The sequence below is a fragment of the Fukomys damarensis genome, unplaced genomic scaffold, assembly GCF_012274545.1.
Source record: "Fukomys damarensis isolate Sample0158 unplaced genomic scaffold, DMR_v1.0_HiC HiC_scaffold_16, whole genome shotgun sequence".
In the NCBI taxonomy this organism is placed as follows: domain Eukaryota; kingdom Metazoa; phylum Chordata; class Mammalia; order Rodentia; family Bathyergidae; genus Fukomys; species Fukomys damarensis.
Window position 1 is genome coordinate 128,467,372 of NW_022900928.1, and position 22,969 is coordinate 128,490,340.

The following is a 22,969-nucleotide window of genomic DNA, read 5'->3' on the forward strand; positions in this document are numbered from 1 at the left end:
TGAGCTAAATCCCTGGCCCCTTCTTTTTTTTTTTTTTTTTTTTAAATCCTCAACTACTCTGGCAGTTTGTTTGTTTATTTATTTATTTATTTATTTAGGTTTTTTGAGACAGGGTCCCACTATGTAGTTGAGACTGACCTGGAACTCACTATGTAGCCCAGGCTGATCTCCAACTCACAGCAATCCTCCTGCCTCAGCCTCCTGAGTGGATTACAGGCATGTGCCACCAAGCCTGGCCTGGCAGTTTATTCTTTGATGAGAGGAAAATGAGGTGTCAATTAATTCTAAATCCTTACCCTAAGTGAAAGAAGAGCTCATGATGATACAGTGCTTCTCCTAGGAACTTCACTTTTCATTGGGCAGGAAAAGTCTAGAAAATGTATCTCTTACCTTGGAAAGTGCAAATAATGAGAATGATCAATTCAGGGGGTGGTGGGACCAAATTGGAGGGTTCATTATAGTGGAAGTAGTGATCAAGCACCTTGATCATGTAGTTTTCTTGGTCAGGTTTGTTTTTATTAAATGCTTTTAAAATTTTAATTAATTAATATCTGTTTCTTTTTATTAGGATATGCATGCAATACATGATAATTATACTCATTTTGGGGGATTCTTGGCTAGGTTTATTGAGGAATAAATGGCACAAAATAAAAATCACTCTTTTTACCCATAGTTTTGACAAATATGTAGCCATATTGGCCCCAAAGTAATCAAGACAGGACCATCAAGTTGCACCATCCCAGAAATTCCTTCAGGCTGCTTGACAATGAATCCTATTTTCCACCTCCGCTCCTTATAATCTCCAGTCTTATCCCGGTAGCTTTGTCGTCTCTATGATGTTACATGACGGGCATCATAGAAATGAAATTACATCCTTAACAGCTTTTTGAGCCTGGCATTTCTCCCCTAGTTAGCCTAGTGCTTTAGATCTCCATTCTTGGGCTCTTGCAGGTCTCAGTAATTTATTATTTAGTGGTAGTCCACTGTTTAGATAGACTATGTTGATGGACATTTGGGTCATATCCAGTTTGGAGCCAAGGACAGTAAAGCCACCATAAGCATCCTGTTCAGATTTTTTTTTTTTTTTTGGACAGGGTCTCACTATGTAGTTGAGACTGACCTGGAACTCACTACATAGACCAGGCTGGTCCCAAACTCACAGCGATCCTCCTGCCTCAGCCTCCTGAGTGCTGGGATTACAGGCATGAGCCACCATACCCAGCCATGTTCCGGTTTTTATGTGGACCTGTGTTTTCATTTTAGTACTCTCCTAGGAAGGTGTTTCTGGGTCAAATAATAAATATAAGTTAATTTTATAAGAAACTACCAAACTTTTCCAATATGACTTTACCATTTCACATTCACATGTGTCTTGCATGAGATTCCCAACTGCTCTGCTTCCTCACCTGCTCTTAGAATTGTCAGTCTCGCTAATTTTAGTGACGCTGTTATGGAAGGGATCGTTAAGTGACACACAGAGAGGCGGCAGAAGGAAAGTAATGTCAACAAAGATCGATCCCACATAAAGCAGTGCCCGGATCGACTAGTACTGGGCTATAACTCCTTCTTTGTTTGTTTGTTTTGAGACAGGGTCTCACTATGTAGTTGAGGATGCCCTGGAACTCACTATGTAGCCCAGGCTGGTCTTGAACTCACAGTGATCCTCCTGCCTCAGCCTCCAAGTGCTGGGATTACAGGTGTGCACCACCACGCCTGGCTATAACTCCTTCTTTTATAGGGTCTTACAACCTTGATCTCATTCAAGTGGTTACATTTCATTTTCACAGTTCACATTGCTGATATTCAAAACATGGTGGTGAGGCAGTTGAATTTCAACCCAGATGTAGCACTTCTTTGGTAGGGGAGCTTACCTTTAAGATTCATCTAGTTATCTGTTCTAGCCCACCGGAAGGGGGCATGTCTGGTCAGCAAAATTAACAGTGGTTCTTTTTATTTATAAAACTTTTGAGTGAGACTAGATGCCTATGGTGTCTGTTGATTCTGAACTAAACAAAGCCCAAGTTATTTTTACATTGTGACATTTCATACATTTTTTGCTAAAAAGTTTTCTTTATAAATGCAAATAGATATGAAATGGTGTCTCATGGGGCTTTAATTTGCATTTCCCCTAATGTCTGTGATGCTTAGCATCTTTTCTGTGTTTAATTTGCTGTTTGTGTATCTTCTTTGGTGAGTGTCTGTTCAAGTTTTCTGCTCTCCCACTTTTTAAAAAATTGAGGATTTTTTCACTTAATTTTTGAGTGGTGAGATTTTTAAAAAATATATTCTGGACCTAAGTCCTTTATCAACTATGTGTTTTGTAAATAGTTTTACGTCTTTGCTAAAAGTATCTTCCAGATTTCAGAGTTTTTAATTTTCATGAAGTTATATTTGATCTTTCCCCTCTCATGTTGTTCATGTGTTTTGTCTTATCTGAGAAATCTTTGCCTAATCCCATACCTCTTTATTATTTCTCTATTGCTGCTATAACAACACACACACAAATTTATTATCTTATAGTTCTATAGGCCAAAAGTCTGGGTCCCTTGCTAATTTCTTTGTACTGGGACTCATGAGGATGAAATCAAGGAGCTGGCCACTGGGGCCCCATCAGGCTCCAGAAAAACCTGTGTCTTGTCCTTTGGTGTGTGCAGATCCTGACCCCTGAGCTCATAGGGCTAAGGTTCCCAGGTGCTTGCAGGGATCAGCAGGGGCTGCTCTTGGTCCTCAATGCCTCTCTCTCTCTCTCTCTCTCTCTCTCTCTCTCTCTCTCTCTCAATCTCTCTCTCTCACACCCTTGAATAGCCATCAAAACACTAGGAATCTTTCTCATGATTGTGATCCCTAATTTTCGCTTGTGCTGCCACTGGAGGAAGTTTTCTACTTTTCAGGGCTCATGTGATTAAACAGAGTCCACTGAATAACCAGATGACTCTCCCTGTTTTGAGGCCTGTTGGTTTAATTTCACCTGCAAAGTCCTTTTTATCCCATTACATTATATATTCACAGGTTCTAGTGCAGGGCCTGACATCTTTGGGAAATCATCCTGTCTACTTCCACCTTGCATAATTTCTCCCATGTTTTGTCTTACACTTAAGTCTAGTGCACTTTAAGTTTTGAAGATTTTAGTCTAAAAACACTTTTATTAGTGCATATTAGTATAAATTAACTTTTGCATATGGTATGAGGTTCTTGGATTATTGTTGAGGTTTTGCTCATTTTCTCCTGCTTCTTGTATTTGTATAGCCGATTATTTTAGAACTCTGGTGTACAAGTTAGGTTTTTATTTCTATCATGATGAAAACTTGGTGATTATGTATATGAATAGTTTCAAAACGACACCCATGACTCATGTGTCTTAACCATCATAACTGACTTCACGGGCTGATTTGGACAGTATCACCACGTGTTAGCATTTACAAAAGGTATTATTTTCTGGGAGTTTTTAGGAGCATCCCTGCTCCCCTCTCCGTCTTCTACACTTTCCGCAGCAGTCGAGGCAGCGGTGGAAGCTTGGGGCAAGTGGGCTCAGGGGGTTTGCTGTATTGACCCTGAAGGTAGCAGGCAACCATGAAAAGTCCCTCTGCTCCGTGGCATTTCCACGGGAGTACCTAGGTGAAGACGTGTTGAGGAGAGGCAGCACCCCCTGGCTGGACAGGGTAAAGGTTGGAAAGTGAGGGCAGGATTTGAAAGAACTTGTCAGTTCTCGATTGATACAGTTCAGGTGTCGGGAGATTGGGATGGGCACAGAAGGACTGGGTTTGGACTAGAAGACAAGAAGAGAAAAAGCTGAAAAGGTGGAACCGCCCGCAGATCACGGCTCAGGACACTGGAAGTAGGAATCAGCCCATCCTGAGGCCACGCCCCCTGGGGGGGTCTTGCTCAGTTTTCTTGGCTTCCGAAGAACTCCATTAAGAGCCTGGGATATGAAATCATCCTGCTTGCCTCATCGATCAGTCCTGTCTTTGTAGTCAGAGGGCGCAGACAGATCGATGGAGGAGGTGAGGACTTTTGAATTCTTAACCCATTTCTTTCCAGATAGAAAGGGGGCCGCTGTGGCTAAGTTGCTGAGTTTGAACTCTCACGCTCCTCCTGCACAATTTGTGGGCAGAGCAGCCACAGGCCACTGTCTCTAAGCCTGGCTTAGAGCTGAGCGAGCAGCAGTTAGCTTTTAAGGTTGGGCTCTCAGAGCTGGCAGGGCTCCGGGTCGCGGAGTGTCCCTGTTCCCAGCTGCCGTGCTGAGGAAATCTGCAGGTGCCTTCTGGTCCCGTGGGGCTTGGGCCGGCACTGCCCCATCCCTGTTACCCACAGGGTAAAGGCTTTTGTACCTGTCCTAGTGAGATCTGCATCACCCATTTTCAAGCAAATACCCGCACGTGGGGTTAGGGAGAACCCCTCCCAGAGGGTCCGATCACTGGGCCTGGCTTCAGCAAGAATCCTGTTAAGCCTTTTAGGTCCCTCTATCCTGATGTTTTCTCTTAGTGGTTTTCCATCCACAGATCCCCAGCCTGCTCCTGGGGTATAGATTTCCACATGCTCTCCATGGTGTCAGAGTAGAACCCAGTTCTACACTGAGATCTCCTTCTCCCTGTCACCATAGTTGAGGATAAAATCTATTTTCACCCCTTCAGCTACTGCCAGGCTCTGGTTTTAACAGTGGGAGCAAACATTTGATCAAGGCTCAGGTAAGCAGCGCAAACAGGAAAAGAGGCAGAACCCACAGAGACAGAGGAGGTGATGGATACCTGCGTTCATTTGGGAGGTCATCCACACTGGAGTGGGACCCTGGGCAGGGAGGGCAGGGAGGGCAGGGTGCAGACAAGAAGCCTGGCCTGCCACATGGGCTTTCAGCTTGGGTGCTGGAGTGTGAGACGCCAAGGGGCCAGGGAGGCTCTGGAGAGGCAGTCTGTCCAAATGGCCATCCATCCATCCATTCCACAAAGATTTATTAAGTACCTATGAGCTTGGCAGCAAGGGTAAACCAGCAAACAAAATAGACAAAAAAAAAAAAATACCATCATGGAGCCTTTATGATAGTGACGACAGTCACCAAGCACAATGGACATGTGACATAGCGTATCAGAGCGCGTAAACTGGCCAACTTAGGGATGGGGGTGGGGTATGGGGAAGCTGGTGAGCCGGGGAAGGGAGGCTTCCCCAAGACGGTGGTGTTTGGGCCAACACTTAAAGAATGTAGAAATGGGGACTTTCAGAGGGGAAACCTGCCGGACACAGGAAGCTGCCGTAAAAGGCTGGAGGCACACCGGGCTCTGGGGAACAGCAAGAAGGCCAGCGAGGAGGAAGGGAAGGACAGAATGAGGCATCCTTCGTGCGGGACCTTGGGGCTCTGATAATCTGGTTTTGAGGGGTGCAATCAGTCTTCTGAGATGAGCATAGGTGTTGGGGTAAGGGGTTGTGAGGATTGGGCTTTGTAGAAGCAGGGAGATCAGGAAGCCCCCTGCAAAATCCAGGTGTTGGTGGTTTTCCGGTGTAGGTGAAAAGAGGTTGATGAGGCTGCCCTGATGGTTCTCAACGACAGGCCCAGAGGGTCATAGGCAAACTCTGGGCTGGGTCTGCTGCCTGGCTTCCTGCCTCAAGTCTGACATGGCACCAGGGCTGGGCTTAGGGGCAGGTCAGGGATTTTTGCCATGAGTATCTGGGTAAGGAGTGGGGTGGAAATGAAGCAGGATGCGGCCTTTCTGTGAATGTCTGAGAAAAACACCTCCCCCTTTCCTGCCAAGGGTTCCTGGCGTGAAAGTGTCACCAGGAATAGGAGAGGGTGTCTCAGGAGTCCCACCTCAGGGCTTCCATCCATCTGGCCCCTGAGCCTGTAGCTCCCCAGGCTGGAGCTGGAGTCCTTCTTCTTTTTGGGGTTTGTCCTGCCTGACCTTAGCTAGAGTCCTTGATTCTGTCCAGTGTGGTAGAAACAAGTCACCTGTACCCAAGTCAAAGACTGAAGAGCTTTCAGCTCCAGAGGACCCCGATGGAGAGAGGAGCCTGGAACAGGGTAGGTGGAGGGAAAGGAACTTGGCCTTTTCACAGACAGGGCAAGGTCAGCTTCTCCGAGCAGCTGCTATGTGCCAGGCACTTAGCTTCTAGGGCTGGATCAGATGGCATTTCTTCTCTTCTGCTCAGAAATTTGTACGAGCAACTTGAGGCTGAGCATCTTTCGCTTTTGCCAGTTGGTGAAAGAAACCTTTATATAATCTGAAGCTGAGGGTGCCTGATAAAGTCTAACTGGGTTTAATATTCCTCAAAAAAATGATGTTTGGTGCATTTAGGCCATGTGAGCCAGTTAAACAGAAGAAAGTCAAGTAAAAGGGCTCTGCCTGTGACCCAGCAGGACTATGACTCTTTCCTGGGCACCAAGAGGGGTTGTTAGGAGGAGATTAACACACCCTGTGTGTTTCAGGGTACCACGTGTTCCAGTTATAGGTATTTTAGCACACACCTGGAGTAGGAGCATCCCCCACCCCATGCAGCTCTCTCCTCTATCACCCCTTGAGAGCAACGTTACTGGACAGAGCCTGCACAGTGAGACACTGATCCTCTGGGACTCATGGGAAGGGGTGGGCCCACTGATGCAAACTCCAACCTCCCTCCCTGACCCCCCATCCCTCTTCCTCACAGGGATCCTCGTTGGCCTCCCTCAGCATGTTGCTGTTTCAAAGATCTCTGGTCCGCAGCTGGACTCCTCCTGTCTTCTTTTCTTCCTCTGCAGCTCAGCAGGAAAGTGTTTCGGTGGGGACCAGCAGTATTCTCCACTGCCTGTAACCAAATATCATTGGAGTTCCTGGGGGCGCTCCTGGGGGTAATTTCATGTTCAAATATCTTACCAGCCTGCATCTGTCATTCGCCCATCACCCACAACTTAAAGGAGCACCGACACCCACAAGTTAAAGGAACAGTGGTTCAATGTGGCTCATGTTCCAGAGAATTCAGTCCGTGGTCAGTTGGCTGCAAAGCGGGAACCTCATGCAGAAGAGCATGGGAGAGAAAAGCTGTTCATTCCCTGGCAGCCAGGAAGCAGAGAGAGAAGGGGGGAGTGGGGAGCAGAGTATACCCTTCCATGTCAACCCCCAGGCCTGACCTCAGAGTGAGACTTTTGGGGGACATTTTAGATCTAAGCCATAAGAGCCCAACACCCAAACAAAGCTTTGAAACTGGTGCAAGAACCTTAGGCCTCCCAAGTCAATGTCGAAGCAGCTACACCAAGCTTGTTAGCCTCCAAATCCTGCCTTCTCTGCGGCTGTTTTGCTTGTCCTTCATACCCCTTTGCCGTTGTCTCCTTTTTCCCTTCTCAGTTTGGTTCTTTCTTCCTGAGATGGTTTCGTGTTCTATTTTTATTATTGCGTCTGAAAGCTGTTTATATGATAAATGTTGAAAAACCAGAAAATATTAACATTAAGTGAACAAATCAAATCAACCAAACAGGAAATGCCAGGCTGTGTCACCTCCCGGGTCTGGGGCAGCGCCTGCCATTAAATTGAAGGCACCACTGTTACCAACGTCATGGGCGTGTTAGTGAAATTTGTGCATTCGTCAAAAGCTTAAGTCAAATGAAAGATCAATCATATCTTAGGGCTGCGAACCTCTAACTTATTTGTGGTAAGAGAGGGTCACCTAGAAAAGTTGTCCCACTTGTAAAAACTTGTAAAATCCCTGTGCCTCAATTGTAGCGATTCTCACCCAGGGAAGGGGCTCCCAGAATCTGCATTTTAACAAGCTCTCTGGTCATTTTGAAGCAATGATGTATGGGCAACTTGTCGGAACTGGTTGGATGCCCAGCCTTCTTGGACATCTTCCTTGGTTATATTTGCTCTGCTCTTCCCTAAGGCCCCTTCCAGTAGTGTACTTCCCAACCTTGTACTTTGACAGCCCAAGACCACGTCCCCCAGGGAATTCACAGATATGGGAGGTTCTAGAGTTCGGGTCTGAGCCAGCTGCCAGCCTTCTCCAGGCTGGGCCGACTACCACACCAGTCCAAGTCACCGAGTGCATCTCAGCTGTTTCATTGGGCCAGCTGTGAGATTTTAAATGTGTGAAAAAGAGCCAAAGGACCTTTTTTTTCACAGTGGGGAAACCCAACAAGCACGTGCCTAACTGACAGTTCTGCCCATTGTTCCTGGCTGGTCTACTCTCAGGAGGATCTGCCCCATGCTCCTGGCCGGTTCTCCTATCTCTGGATGCTCCATGACAGAGCCATGAGTGGGTCTCTGCCCTCTTAAAAGGCTTTGGTAGCCGGGCGTGGTGGTGCACGCCTGTAATCCCAGCATTCGGGAGGCTGAGGCAGGAGGATCACTGTGAGTTCAAGACCAGCCTGGGCTACATAGTGAGTTCCAGGTCAGTCTCAACTACACAGTGAGACCCTGCCTCAAAACAACCAAAAAGGCTTCAGTAGTCCCTTCTCCTCATTCCCACTTCCTGTAGGGTTTTTTTTTTTTCAGCAACCAGTATGATTTCTTTTTTAGCAGCTAGAAACAAAAATGCATTTAACCAATGACTTTATTAGAACAATAAGCAAGGAAGAAAGCTATTTTCATGTAGTGAAGACAAGAAAATCATGTATACAAATTCAACGGATACAAAATAACTTAGAACGAGAGCACACATACAAAAGTCATTAAGATGGTCTCAGAGCACAGAGGTCCCTGAAAACCACACGGCGACACAGTGTTGAATTCATTTCAGTCATGAAAGTATGTCCAAAGTTTGAGTTACACATTTACCGAGGTAAAGGCACAATCACTTCCACATACTTAATAGGGAAGAATGCAGATTCCTCATGTATAATTCCTTCATATCAGCTTTCACCTATTTGATTGGTTAATGTAATGATGTTCCCTTCTTTTTTTTTTTCTTTCTATTGAGTTTATTGGTACGATCCAGGTCTACAATACAGTTACATTTATTACTGGGATCCTGTACCTTCACATGACAGGTCTTGGTTCTCACTTTCTCCCCTTGTCCCTGCCCTCCTTTCACGCCCTCTTTCCCTCCCCATTAACAAACACTTTATTTCCATTTTCTCATATTTTATCTTTTCCCTTATTTCCTTTTCCCTACCCTTCCCACTTTCCCTACACCTTTAGCCCTTTTCTTCCTATTTCACACTCTTAATTATCCCATTAGGATCTCATGTACTATTATAGTTTTTCACACCAGAGAAACTATTTGGTATTTACACATGTGTGACTTATTTATTTCACTTAAGAGTATATCCTCAATATGTGTCCATTTTCCTATGAATGACTCTAATTTCTCATTCTTTATGGCTGAGAAGTATTCCATTTTATAGAAAAACCACATCTTCTTTATCCAGTTTCCAACAGATGGGCAGATGGGCTGTTTCCAAGTTTTAGCTATTACAAACTGTGCCGCTATAAACATTGTTGAGCATATATCACTGTGGTATGATTCTTTTAAATCTTTTGGAAAAATACCCAGCAGAGGGATGGCTGGGTCAAATGGAACCTCTAGACCTAGCTCTTTGAGGTATCTCCATATTGATTTCCATAATGGTGGCACCAGTCTGCACTCCCACCAACAATGGAAAAGGGTTACTTTCTTCCCAAAACCATGCCAACATTTGTTATTTGATTTCTTGATAGCAGCCATTATTACTGGGGTGAGGTGGAATCTCAGTGTTGTTTTCATCTGCATCTCTCAAATGATGTGGAACATTTTTTCATATATTTACTTGTTGCTTTTACTTCTTTGTCTGAGAAATGTCTGTTCATTTCAGATGCCCATTTCTGAATTGGGTCTTTATATTTGGGGGGGCTGATTGTTTTGAGTTCTTCTTATATTCTAGATAATAGTCCTTTGTCTGAGGAGCAGCTGGTAAAATTTTTTTTCCCACATTGTACGTTGTCTCTTAGTTCTGTTGATGGTTTCTTTTGCAATGCAGAAGCTTTTCAATAAGAGGAGATCCCACTTGTTGATTCTTTCTCCTAGTTCCCGTGCTAATGAGGACTTGTTCATAGTCTTTTCCTATGCCAATGTCTTCCAAAGTTCTGCCTAATTTATCTTCCAGCAAGTTTAGTGTTTCTGTTTTAATATTTAGATCTTTAATTCACTTGGATTTTAATTTAGTGCATGGTGAAAGATAAGGGTCTAGTTTTAATCTTTGGCAGATTGAGATCCAGTTTTTCTAACACCATTTATTAAAGAGGCTATCTTGCCTCCAGTGGGGATGGTCAGCTCCTTTGTCAAAGATGAGGTAGCTGAGTACATCTGGAGTTATTTTTGTGTCTTCCAGTTTTTTCCATTGATCCGCAGGTCTGTTTCTTTGCCAGTACCATGCTGTAGCTTTGTAGTATAGTTTCAAATTGGGAATTGTTATACCCACTGCCACATGTCTGTTGCCTAGGATGGCTTTTGCTATTCTAGGTCTCTTATGGTTCCAAACGAATTTTTGGATTCTTCTTCCTAGTTCTGTGAAGTATAATGTTGGAATTTCAATTGGTATTACATTGAATCTTTATAGCAGTTTTGGTAGTATGGCCATTTTCACTATGTTGATTCTTCCTACCCAGGAGCAGGGGATATCTTCCCATTTTCTTCTATCCTCTTCGATCTCTTTTTTAAGAGTGCTGCAGTTTTCAGTGTAGAGGTCTTTTGCTTCTTTTGTTAGATTGATTCCCAGAGACATCATTTTTTTGGGTGCTATTGTGAAAGGAATTGTTTCCCTAATTTCTCATTCAGTGAGTCTGTTATTTGTATACAAGAAGGCTATTGATTTTTGGGTGTTGACCTTGTATCCAGCTACTCTGCTAAAAGTGTCAATTACATCAAGAAGTCTTTTGGTGGAGTTTTTTGTGTCTTCAATGTAGAGTATCATATCATCAGCAAATAATGACAGTTTAACTTCTTCCTTTCCTATCTTTATTGCTTTAATTTCTTTCTCTTGTCTAATTGCTATGGCTAATGTTTCCAGAACTATATCAAAGAGGAGTGGTGATGTGGGCATCCTTGTCTTGTTCCTGATTTTAATGTGAAGGTTTTCAGTTTTTGGCCATTTAGTATGATGTTGACTGTTGGTTTTTCATAGATAGCCTTTATTAAGTTGAGATATTAACCATCTATTCTAATTTTTTGCAGGGTTTTCTATCATGAATGGGTGTTGAATTTTGTCAAATGCTTTTTCTGCATCTATCGAGAGGATCATATGGTTTTTGTCCTTGACTTTGTTAATATAGTGTATTACATTTATTGACTTTCGTATGTTGAACCATCCTTGCATCCTTGGAATAAATCCAACTTGGTCAGGATGTATGATCTTCTTGATGATCCTCTGTATTCTGTTTGCTAGTATCTTATTGAGGATTTTTGCATCTATATTCATTAAGAAGATTGGCCTGTAGTTCTCTTTTTTAGTTACATCTTTCCCTGGTTTGTGAATCAAAGTGATACCTGCTTCCAGGAATGAATTTGGAAGTATTGCTTCCCTTTCAATTTCACTGAAAAGTCTGAAGAGTAATGACAGTATTTCTTCTCTAAATGTCTTGTAAAATTCAGCAGTGAATCCATCAGGGCCTGGGCTTTTCTTTGTTGGTAAGTTTTTAATTACATTTTCAATTTCACTGATTGTGATTGGGGTGTTTAAAATGTTTTTATCTTCTTCATTCAACTTTGGTAATTCATAAGTATCTAAAAATCTGTCAATTTCTTCTGTGTTTTCCATTTTATTAGAGTACAGTTTCTCATAGTAGGTATTAATGATCCTCTGGATTTCTGTGGGATCTGTTGTGACTTTGTCTTTTTCATTCCTGATTGCATGGATCTGAGCCTTTTCCTTCCTTTTTTTGATAAGGTTAGCTAAGAGTTTATCAATTTTATTTATTCTTTCAAAAAACTAACTCTTTGATTAATTGATTTTTTTGTATCATTTTCTTAGTTTCCATTACATTGATTTCAGCTCTAATCTTTATAGTTTCCTCTCTTGTTCGAGCTTTTGATTTTTCTTGCTCTTGTTTTTCTAGGAGTCTAAGATTCATCGTTAGGTTGTTTATTTGAGCTTGCTCTGTTTTCCTAATGTGGGCATACCCTGCTATGAATTGTCCACGTAGAACTGCTTTCATTGTGTCCCATAGATTCCTGTATGTTGTGTTGGCATTTTTGTTTATTTGTAAAAACTGTCTGATTTCTTCTTTAATTTCCTCTGTGATCCATAGATTGTTCAGGAGAATGTTGTTCAATTTCCATGTGTTTGTGAAGTTCCTACGGTTTCTTATGCTATTGATCTCCAGCTTTATTGCACTGTGATCTGATAATATACAGGGAATAACTGTAGGTCCTCTGTGGATTGTTTGTGATAGATTAGTGTGAGCTTGACAAACATGGCCAACTAGCTGACTTGCTCTACATCATTTTCTAAAAACTTAAACATGCTTCTTTCAGCCAAATCCTTTGACTCCTCAAAGCTTTCTACCACCGTGTCTTAGTCTGAAATCTTACCTAGTCACTTCTTTTTTATAATCACAATCCAGGTGGAAGCCTCTCCAGCTTTTTCAAGTGGTGCCCAATCTCTTAAATCTTTATCTTGGAGTAAGTGAAGAGGATCAATAAAAGTTTGCTTCACGCTAATATCAAGACAGTGTTTCACCTTGGCCAAGAGTTTTATGGATTCACCAACATTGATCAAGGCATTGCTGAAGGCAAAGCCCTCACAGTACTCCAATACAGGGTCCCCCAGCAACCTCTCCATCTGCGGGTAGCCTGTGGTCTTCACTTGCCCTCAGACCTTTGACACAGTGTTCAGCATTTCTAGCTTAGCTCTGTACACTGCATTCAGCTGAAGATATTCAGTGGCTTTTGAAAGAATTTCTGTAACCTTATTGGTAACATCTATTTTTCCTTTCCATGTCCTTAAATTCATCATCTAGCTTCGTTCCTCAGCACCATTTATTTTCACACTAAACAGCTGGCTGGCTTTGTGGAACTGCTTCTACAGCCTGGGCCACTGACCTCGTGGCTTCCCTAGGGAGAGGGCCTGACCCTTGGACTGGGCTGTGTGTCCCGCAGCCCTGGCCCGGCTGCTGTCGCCTCATGCACCCACGTGCAGAGCTACAATTTTTTTCCTACAAGTCCCTTTGCTCCTAACCACTCCCTCTATCTCTCCCTCCCCCACCACATGTGCATTTTCCTGGAAAGTCTAGTAGCTCTTGTGTTCCCAATGGATTTCACTTCTTAAGGTCCTGGTTTCTTTCTCCATCAAGTTCCCTCTAAAACAAGCATTCTCAGACACTCCCAGCTACAAACAAAGGAAGAACAGTTGTATTACAACCAACTAGAAAACGTTAAGCACTAAGTCAGCCAGCTGCAGCTATCCACCTTCTATGGTATATAACTAATGCACTAAGAGTAAACAACTTTGCACATCAATCAACAACATGGTTCATGGTATGCTAATATGCAGATTAAATAAGCTGAATAACAAAGAATAGCAGCTGTACTGTCATTCCCATGTCTGGTACTGTGCATTCTTCCAAAAGTGATATGGCACATCTGAGTGTGCTGAATGGTGTTGGGGATTTTTTGCAATCTGTATGCTGGCAGTAGGGAAGGGGTAGAAAGACTGCTGTGCTGTCTGCCCAATGTTTGCCCCAAATTGTCACCTTGCTGTGGGTGTTCAATCTTGTTTCATTCCAAGAAGGTTGCAACAACAGCACCAGCTTGCATTACAGATGAAGTAGACTGGTCCCTGCATCTTTAAGTCGAAGACCACTATGCTGTTTCTTTGTCTTTTATCTCTTGCCTCTCTGAGCCACAAACATTCCATGCAATCCAGAATTGTATATCAGAGCCCAGCTTCCTTTGGTCCAAGCAGGACATATTGCAGCACTATGAAATGCGGAAGGCAGAAGAGATACAAAGCCACGCTGCCGCCACTATAAGTGCTCGTGGGGATGAGAGCTTGTCCTGAAAGCTGCATTCCAGTTTCCAGTTTCCAGCTTCACTGCTAACTGCAGGCAGCTACTCTAGTGGCAGCAAGACTCATGGCTGTGCAGTCACCAAGTTGAAGCTTATCAATGTCCAAGTGCAGCAGATGCAGCCATAACAGTCTTGCCGTCAAGACTTCCTGCTCTCTATCTCCTGTACGGTTTTAATACCCAGTTCCTGCCCCTGGAGGAGTCCACACTGCCCTCTGGTGGTGAGGCAGCTCTGTACTGGTTTTCAGGACATCCAGGGTGCTGCCTCTTTTCAGAACTGGATTCTGTGCCTGTCTCGGAAGAACAGAAAAACCTCTTCTAGATGATTTGCTTTGCCTAACTCTAGAAAACCCTGAACAAAGCCTGGGAGGTTGAGAGTAAACTATTTGGAAGAACTAGAAGCTGAGGAGTTGTTGATATTAGGCACTAGTTATGAACATAAACAGTATGGTCCAGATACAGAAACATCCAGATCTGAACTGTAGGCTCTTTGGGAAAACAGTTGACCTGGAAGATGCCAAGAAGTAGCTTGTTTCCCCTGCCTCACTTGCTGTCCCCTGGTTAGACCAGTCCTTCCGCATTCCTAGGAGGATGTAATACCCACAGGGTATTCGTATGTATTGGGCATTGCCAGTGTTCCCCGGCTGGTGAGTACAGATATCCAAGAGCTGATTCAAAAATACAATGTGTGTTCGAGTAAAAACAAAAAAAACAAAAAACAGTAAAGAAACATTGTCATTAATCTCCCTCAAAACACTCTTCTCTTCAGACACTCTTATCTCTTGTCCTTTCCACTTTCTGAGGGAGTCCTGGAAGTCCTCTTTCCTGAGTGTCTGTATGAGGTGTGATACCAAAACAAAACAAAACGAAACAAACAAACAAAAAAAGAGTGAATGCTGTTGCTCAGTGTCATTCACCTGAAAGGCAGGTCTATAAAAACATTATGGTGCTTTCTCACCCACCTTATTCACTGAGTCAGTCACCATGTGACTTCTGGCTCTCCCCCCAAATCAAAGCAAAATATAAATGTTGATCTAAGGCAGACATTCATGAAAGAGGACTTCCAGAATTGCTTCAGAAAGTGGCAAGGACAATGGGATAAGTGTTTGAAGTGAGAGAGAATGCTCTGAGGGGGATCAATGGCAATATATCTTTTATTATGATACATCAAAATATTTTTTAATTCACTGTATTTTTTAAATCATATTTCATTGCCCATTAACTTGACTGCCCACCTTTGGCTGGCTTCCAGAGCCCCCCGCTTACGGATAGAAAGGGCAGGCATTAGCAGCCTCCCCAGTAGGGTGCTGTCATGGCCCTCATTCAGCTCTGAGCCTAGTCACGGGGCCAGCGGAGTCAGTTCCCCTTGGTTCAGTCCTTGACAGCTGAACACCTTGTGGCTCTGGGTCTGAAGGCCACAGCCACAGCACCTGGTGTCTGTCTGCAGGAGGTGGAACCTGGACAGCCACTGCTGTCTGAGGCTGAACACTTCATTGTTGCTTGTGTGAAAAAGGCCATTTCTGCCTTGCCTGCTGGATGGTACAGCACTGAATGAGTCCAGGCCTTCCCTCCATGTCCAACAGGCTGTGTCCCAGAACGGCAGGTCAGATGGTTCTGGTATCAGCTGTCATCCTGGATATGGAGTCACCCTTTGTGCTAATGATACTCGGGCTCAGTGACCGAGTCTGGCTGATGTCCTCACTGCCGAATTCTTGCCTGAGGCCCCTGCGCTGTCTTCTGGAATCTGCTCCCTGGCCACATCTGTGGTGGAGGAGAGGGTGCCTGGAGGGCTTCACCCAGCCCTCTGTAGGTAAGCAGAGGCGTCAGTGACTGCTGATAGGGAAAGGTTACCCAGAGCAAATACATCCAGCTCTGGTCTTGTCTATCGGGAACACTCACTGGCACACTGCTAAAGGAGGTCCTGTGCTAGGGGGACTTCACGGGGTGGCACTGATTTTTCTGCTTGGCTCTGGAGATGTAAGTGGCCCATGTGAGACTTGAGGAGAAATCTATGGCTTCTTGGATTCCCTTCACTTCGCGCATCACTTCGTAGTGATTTGGATGGTAAAACGAGCAGAGTCTGGGCTTTTCTTTTTGCAGGCGTAATGACAGCAGGTGTGGGAGGTGAAGAGAGCACAAGGGGTCCCTAGGGCTCTGGAGAGGGAAGAGGAGAATCCAAGGTGGCCATCGGGCTGGCCCGGCTCTCCAATGTAGGACGCAACCTGTGACCTGCTCTGCAGGAGCTCAGAGCGTCTGAAGGCCCCAGGTGCTACTTGGCCAATATCTCCCACCTCTCCCCTGGGCAGCTGTGCTCACCTCGAGACAGCGCCTTCCCTGGCTCCTGAGATACACAGATGTCCTCCAGTTGCTCCAGATAAGAAACTTTTTCTTCCTTCTGTCATCACAGCCTTGGCCCTGTCTGGCTTCAGTGAGCCACTGTTTAGTCCTCTAAAGCCTGGGGTCCTCTAAAGCGGTGAAAAGGCAGCGTCCTGAGGTGAGGTGAGTTCCCAGTGGCCCTGGCCAGTGGGGGAGGCAGGAATGGAAGCCAGTGGGAGCAGCGTGGGGGACACGGCCTGGATGTAGGACTAGAGTGGTTCCTGGGGAGAAGCAGCTGGCACTGTCCAGTGCCCCTGCACGGGGAGATGAGGAAGGCAAGGAGTGAGCCACCCGCTCAGAGGGACTGCGGGAGGGTAAGGATCAGCTGAGCTAAGCAGAAAAAGCCGGACCTTGCTCTCCCAAGTAGAAAGAACTTGAAAACCAGGGAGAGGGGCAGCAACGAAAGGAAGGTAGGGATGGGACTCTTGGTTGTCCTGGCAACTAAACAGCTAAAGCTTGAAACATTCAACTTGGAAGATATAACTCTTCAGTGTCCCCTACCTCCAGTTATAGAGCAATCCAGAGCCACCCGTCAGATGACAGACAGATAGACAGACAGACCTGAATCAGATCTCCAATGCCAAAATGGGAGCAAGGGTCACAAAAGCATGCCAGGTCCTTCAACACACAGCACCCTTGCCCACAGGTGCCAGCAAGGAAAGGTCGTCTTTTGTCAAAATACATGCAAGTTATTCTTGGAAGACCTTTAGTGTTTCTTTCACTAAGTCTCTCTAAAGTCTCAAAAGGATTTGAAAGCCTGAGGCCTTTACTGATGAGTTGTCATCTCCAGGACCACGGTTCACCACTGCGGTGGCATCGGGAGTGGCAGTCTTTGTGGCCACATTTGCCATTTCTCATACAAAGAAAGGGATTCCAATTTACTATATGCTTTCCTTCAGTCAGTGCTCAAACTGCCTCTACCCCTTCCTGGACCATAAGTGAATTAATTGCTTTACAGGGTGCACCGCGGCAGACATCCTGGGAGTTAGGATACAAGGCAGTCTCTGTACATTTCCAGCTTGTTAATCTGTGACCCCAAAGGGAAATTTCCCCCACACACTTCTCCAGTGTCTTGCTGGGAGGCTCTGGAGCACCTGCTGGCCAGGTTTGCCTCACTAAGGGGGAGGCGAGGAAGTTATCCACTGACACCAAATAAGAATGAACAGGGCCAGGATTTAGCTCAGTGGTGCTGCCACCTGCCTCACAAGCTCAAGGTCCCAAGTTCAATCCCAGGTACCACACACACACACACACACACACACACACACACACACAAGAACAGTCAGAGGCAGATTGACTGGGAAAACTTAGTAAATTGCAATAATTTTCTATTTTTGTCTTGAGGAAAGTGTTAAAGGAAGTTTATGTCTCTCGAGTTTTGGTTAATAGATAGCATTAGCATTATTGAAATGCTAAAAAATCAGTAGGCTTAAAATGTTGACCGTTGAACTGCAGTTAGGTTAGTGCACTTAAAACTCATAGTAATGGCCTAAGAAGAGGAGTGCTTCTTGGAGCTTCTTCTCTCTACATTATAAATAGGGAGGACAGGGAACAGGTAGCCTGCATATGGATAATGGATGTTCTCAAAAGGGGCCCCAGAGGAAGTGTATCAGCAGGATTTCATGGAGCAGTAAAGGAATTAAGTACTTGTACTAAAAGGGCTTAGTGTACCCAGGCAAGATAAATGGAAAGAATTCTATTTAAAAGCCTATCCTGCTAAAAATAACTCACTACATAGCTACCTATAGGGCTAGTGGAGGAAATCTCATTAGTATCTATACACTAGCAAAGAAATAGAATTCTGGCTGGACTTAGATTTCAGAACTGTAGAAGAAGATGTCCCAGGAGATGCTGGAAACTTTTTTTTTTAACTTTCAGGAAATCACTTTTATTTGTGGTAGAAACAATGGGAACCCTAAGTTGTTCACCTTAACGTGAGCACCATCATGATGTGTTTATTAGTCTATCTTGTGAACAAAATATTCCTTAGCAAAAGGCACAAGGGATCTCTCTGGAGTGATGGAGATACATAATCTATATCCTGATTGTGCCGGGTGTGGTGGCACATGCCTGTAATCCCAGCACTCAGGAGGCTGAGGCAGGAGGATTGCTGTGAATTTGAGACCAGCCTGGGCTACACAGTGAGTTCCAGGTCAGTCTCAACTACAGTGAGACCCTGTCTCAAAAATCCAAAAAAAAAAAAAAAAAAAAGATATATCCTGATTGTGTCATAGTTACATGGCTGTATACACTTACAAAAACTCATCAAACCCATGTAAGGTGGACTCAGTTATAGGTAAATTATACCTCAGTCAGAAAAAAAAATTTAAAGGTATGGTCAGCTCACTTCTCAGTCTTTCCTATTTACTGATTTGACAAATTAAATGCCACTTTCACATTATCATGCTTTTATGACTTGTGCTTGATGGACTGTATAGTATTTCAAAGGGTTTGAAACAATTATAAAAGGTATTTATTGCCTACTAAGAGAAAAATAAAACAAAATCTTTTAGCACTGTTATACATTATTCAATATTCATACCTAATGTCTCTTTTTCAAAAGATGATTTGTTAGATTAATGAGAAATGACTTTATAAAACAAAGGTAGATAAATATATGCCATTTTAAAATAATTTGTTCTAAAATTAAGATGTTATTGTAACTATTGTTTTCTAGTAATTGCTGTAGTAATTGGAAGGTATTTACTGTCTTTTTTTCTCATTGAGTTTATTGTTACATTCTAGGTATACAGTACACTTACATTCATTATTGGGATCTTGTACCTTTACATGACAAGTCTTGGTTCTCATTTTTTCCCCTTATCCCTGCCCTCCCTTCACCCCTTCCTCCTTTCCCTATTTGCAAATACTTTATTTCCATTTTTTCATTTTCCTCATGGGTTTTTTTTTTTCCTTTTCCCTTATTGCCTTTCCCCTACCCTTCCCATTTTTTTACTGGCTTCCTGAACACCTCTTTAGGATCCTTTTCAAATCCTTCCTCTAAGTTAGCTTCTACTTGACATAAAGTGTTGTTGTTTTCATTAAGTTTATTGGTACATTTTAGGTATACAACACAGTTACATTCAACATTGGGAACTTGTACCTTTACATGATTAGGAATACTTTTTTAGGCAGAAATGTAAAGATACATAGTCAAAGAAATAGAATGTGGACCTGTAGGGAAAGGGGGGAAGAGGAAGTGCTTGGTTTATGAGGAAAAGGATGGTTCACCTACAGAAAAATAATGTGTCACTTTATAGGTGAAAGGCATGAACTCCACCAATTTTTTTAAATGGGTGATTTAACATGTTTTACCTAAAATTATTCTTTGAACTCTGTCTGTTCCTTTATCTGTTCTTTTCTGCCCTTTATCAGCCAAGCTATTTTATGGATTTAATGTGTCATTAAAGGATTTGGGGTGTGATAGACCTAGAAGAAAAAAAGCATAAATAGACCTAGGGAATACTGACACAGAAAACCTTGGGTAACTTTGTGTACTGGATTTGCAGTCTGTTTAAAAGTCCAACTTTTTTTTTTTTTTGTACTGGGGATTGAACTTTGATCCTTGGCAGTGGAATCACTGAGCTAAATTCCTGGCCCAAAAGTACAACTTTTAAAGTTATGATTTTCCTTGTTTCCTTTCTATCTATCTTTATTTTTTTTTCTATCCTATCTCATCTCCCTCCCTGAGAGTTTGATCCTTATTCTTAATTAAGGGGTGCATAAGGGCCAAGGGTCCAGTTCCTATAACTGCTTCAGGCTGAGGAGATGCCTTGATACTGCCTAGTCAGATCTGAGAAACCCCCGCCATGTCTTTTCTATAAAAGATATACACAAAAGAGCGTCTCCATATTATGGAAAATCTTTGTTTAATTTGGATTCCAGAAACATAGTAGACAGCCAAAGATAACTTATCAACAACCAAGGATTTTTCCCTCCCCTGTACCCCACTTTTTTTCCCCTTATCAAACCTGCCCAGAAACTCTTCAGCTCCTCCCTCTGTGCTGCTTAAACTAGCCAATCAGCATAGAGTGTGAACCTTCAACTCAGCCAATAGGGAAAAAGGCCAGCTGCTTCTCATGCCTTAGGGATAAAAAGATTCTGCTGTGGCCTCCTTGTGCACCTACTACCTCATGGTAGAGTGTGCCCAAGCCCTTCTGCAGAAGTTAAACCTTGCCTTGTCGAGACTTCTTGGTGTTTGAGTGCTTTACGATCTGCACCAACAAATGAGTCTGGGAGTGTATTCCTAACCCAGGGATCAGAATCTCACCTGACTGATCCAAAGGAGACAAAAGAAGGTAGATTGTGCTGATTGATGGGCCTCTGCTTTTGGATAGTCAGGAAGAGTAGATGGGAACATTAGCAAGTCATTGACACTTATAGTTCATTTTCTAACCATGTTATACCAGCAGGGGTTAGATATTAAAGTAGAACATTGATGAATAGTTTCCCCCCAAAATGGTAGAAGTCAGTAGTATTTGGCATAAAACTTTCATTTTTAATATTAGTCTCTATTTATTTTGAGATGTTTACCTAAATATTATAACAGGTGGCATTTAAGAGCATACAGATTTTCCCTTGGCTTGTTAATCAGAAATTTTGATGTCTTCCTATTTTAACTATAACAATGGCAAATAAATATATTAAATAAAAAATATGTATTTTTAAAATCACCAAACCTTTTTTTTTTTTTTTTTTACTATAAGGCTTACAACCTGTATTCAGCCTCTATTTTGCAGATTTGAAGACTTTTTTTTTGCTTTGTTTTTGAGACAAAGTCTTGCTATGTAGTCTAGGCTGGTCTCAAACTCATGGCAATCCTCCTGCCTCAGCCTCCCAAGTGCTGGGATTACAGATGTATGCCACCATGCCTGGCTCAAAAGATCTTTTAAAATAGTGACTGGCCCTAGACAATGTAAACATATAAAGCCTGGAGAAGACTACAGATAGTTCAGTGAGTTTGGTAATCCTCTAATATTTGTTTAACTGTTATTTTTTTAATGGAATACTTTAACAGTGCCAGAAGTCTGTATAAGCAAAATTAAAAAATAAATATAGCACAGAAATTGATGTGAGTTTAAAATTTTTTTAAATGAAGCTACTGCAGGTACTTTAACCAATTATTGAAAACATATGAATCACATACAACAATTACATTACATCAAAGCGCAGTTTTAGATGAATTGGCTGTGTTAAATCATTTAAGTTTTAGGTTATAATTATAGAGTAGTCTATAGATTACAATTTTTCACTAAGTGATATCAATTAGCGCCTCTTTTTCCTGTTACTGTGTTTTCTTGAATATTTCTTGTTAATTGATATAGACATAGCTAATAGGAATAAAATGCAACCCCCTCTCCGTGTCCTCCTCTCCCTCTCTGAACCTTTCATCTGTGGGAAAGCTCTAACCGCTGTGAGTTGGCAGGAGCTTCACATTTCCTCCCAGCCCCGGGGGCGCTGTGCTTCTTCCTGGGTGGGGCAGGGAGCTTTCATCCCTCGAGTCCCCCCTGGGTGCTGGCAGAGAAGAGGGAGAGAAGAGCTGTAGGCTCCTAGATGGAACCTTCGTACATATTCCTCCTTTTTATAAAGTCAACTTGTGGCCTTGTCTTTTTCCTTTTTTTGTTTTGTTTTTTGAGACAGGGTCTCGCTAGTTGACTGACCTGGAACTCACTAAAAATACCCAGACCAAATAAGGTGGAGGGAGGAAGCCAACCGGCACCAGAGAAGTGACCCTGTGAGGGACCAGGGAGGTAGACAGGTGGCTCTGGAACCCAGGGAGGGAAGAGAACGGCTGAGACCGAGCCCTTCTCGTAGGGGTCCGTGGCCACAGCTTGGTGGCACAGGAACCTTTCAGGTGCAGCCCAGTGTGCGGGGAGAACCGGTGCCCAGCTCAGCCGGGAGTCACTGGCTGAGGAGGAGGGGAGGGAGCAGCAGCCGCACCCAGTCCATCCTCGCTGCCCCATCCTCCCCGCAGGACGAGGACTGTGGAAGGCGAAGGCTGAGGCAGCGGGGTTTGGCTAAGGGCCCCTGCTGAACTGGGGGCTGGGGCACAGTTTCGTTTTTCTTCTCCTCTTTAGTCAGCGCCGGCACCCAGGTGAGACCCAGGGGATGAAAGCTCCCTGCCCCACCCAGGAAGAAGCACAGCGCTCCCGGGGCTGGGAGAAAATGTCAAAGAGCCCGCCAACTCACAGGGGTTTGAGCTTTCCCGCAGATGAAAGGTTCAGAGAGGGAGAGGAGAAGGGCACGGGGAGGGGGTTGGTTGCGTTTAATTTGGGGGTTGGGGGAGCCAGGGGGCTCCTTCAGGGTTTGACTCCATAGATGCAACTGAACCCCAAGGGTAATGGCAGTTATGACCCCAAGGACCACTTGCTCAGGACACCTTCCCAGTCACAGATCAGCCGGTCCAAGCTTAGGCCCTTCAGTGTTGAAAGTGAGCAGATGGCGTGGGGGAGCGAGGGAGATTAAAAGAGCGGTTTAGGGGTTCTCTGAGCACATCCAGTGAACAGTCAGGATGTGCAGTACAGCTCCTGGGGAGGAGCTCACAAGAAAGCGCGGGCCACCGCCCCCACCTCTGACACTGCCGCACCACGCCCCCATCCCTGCAGTAAGCTCCAGGGCGAGACCTGGTCAGCTCCGGGCTGGAAGTCACCGTTGACCCT

General features: G+C 43.9%; 1 pseudogene; it reads right to left on the reverse strand.

Moving 5' to 3' along the window:
* Positions 1-3,445: 3,445 nt before the first annotated feature.
* LOC104851016 lies at positions 3,446-14,002 on the reverse strand (annotated as a pseudogene).
* Positions 14,003-22,969: the final 8,967 nt, after the last annotated feature.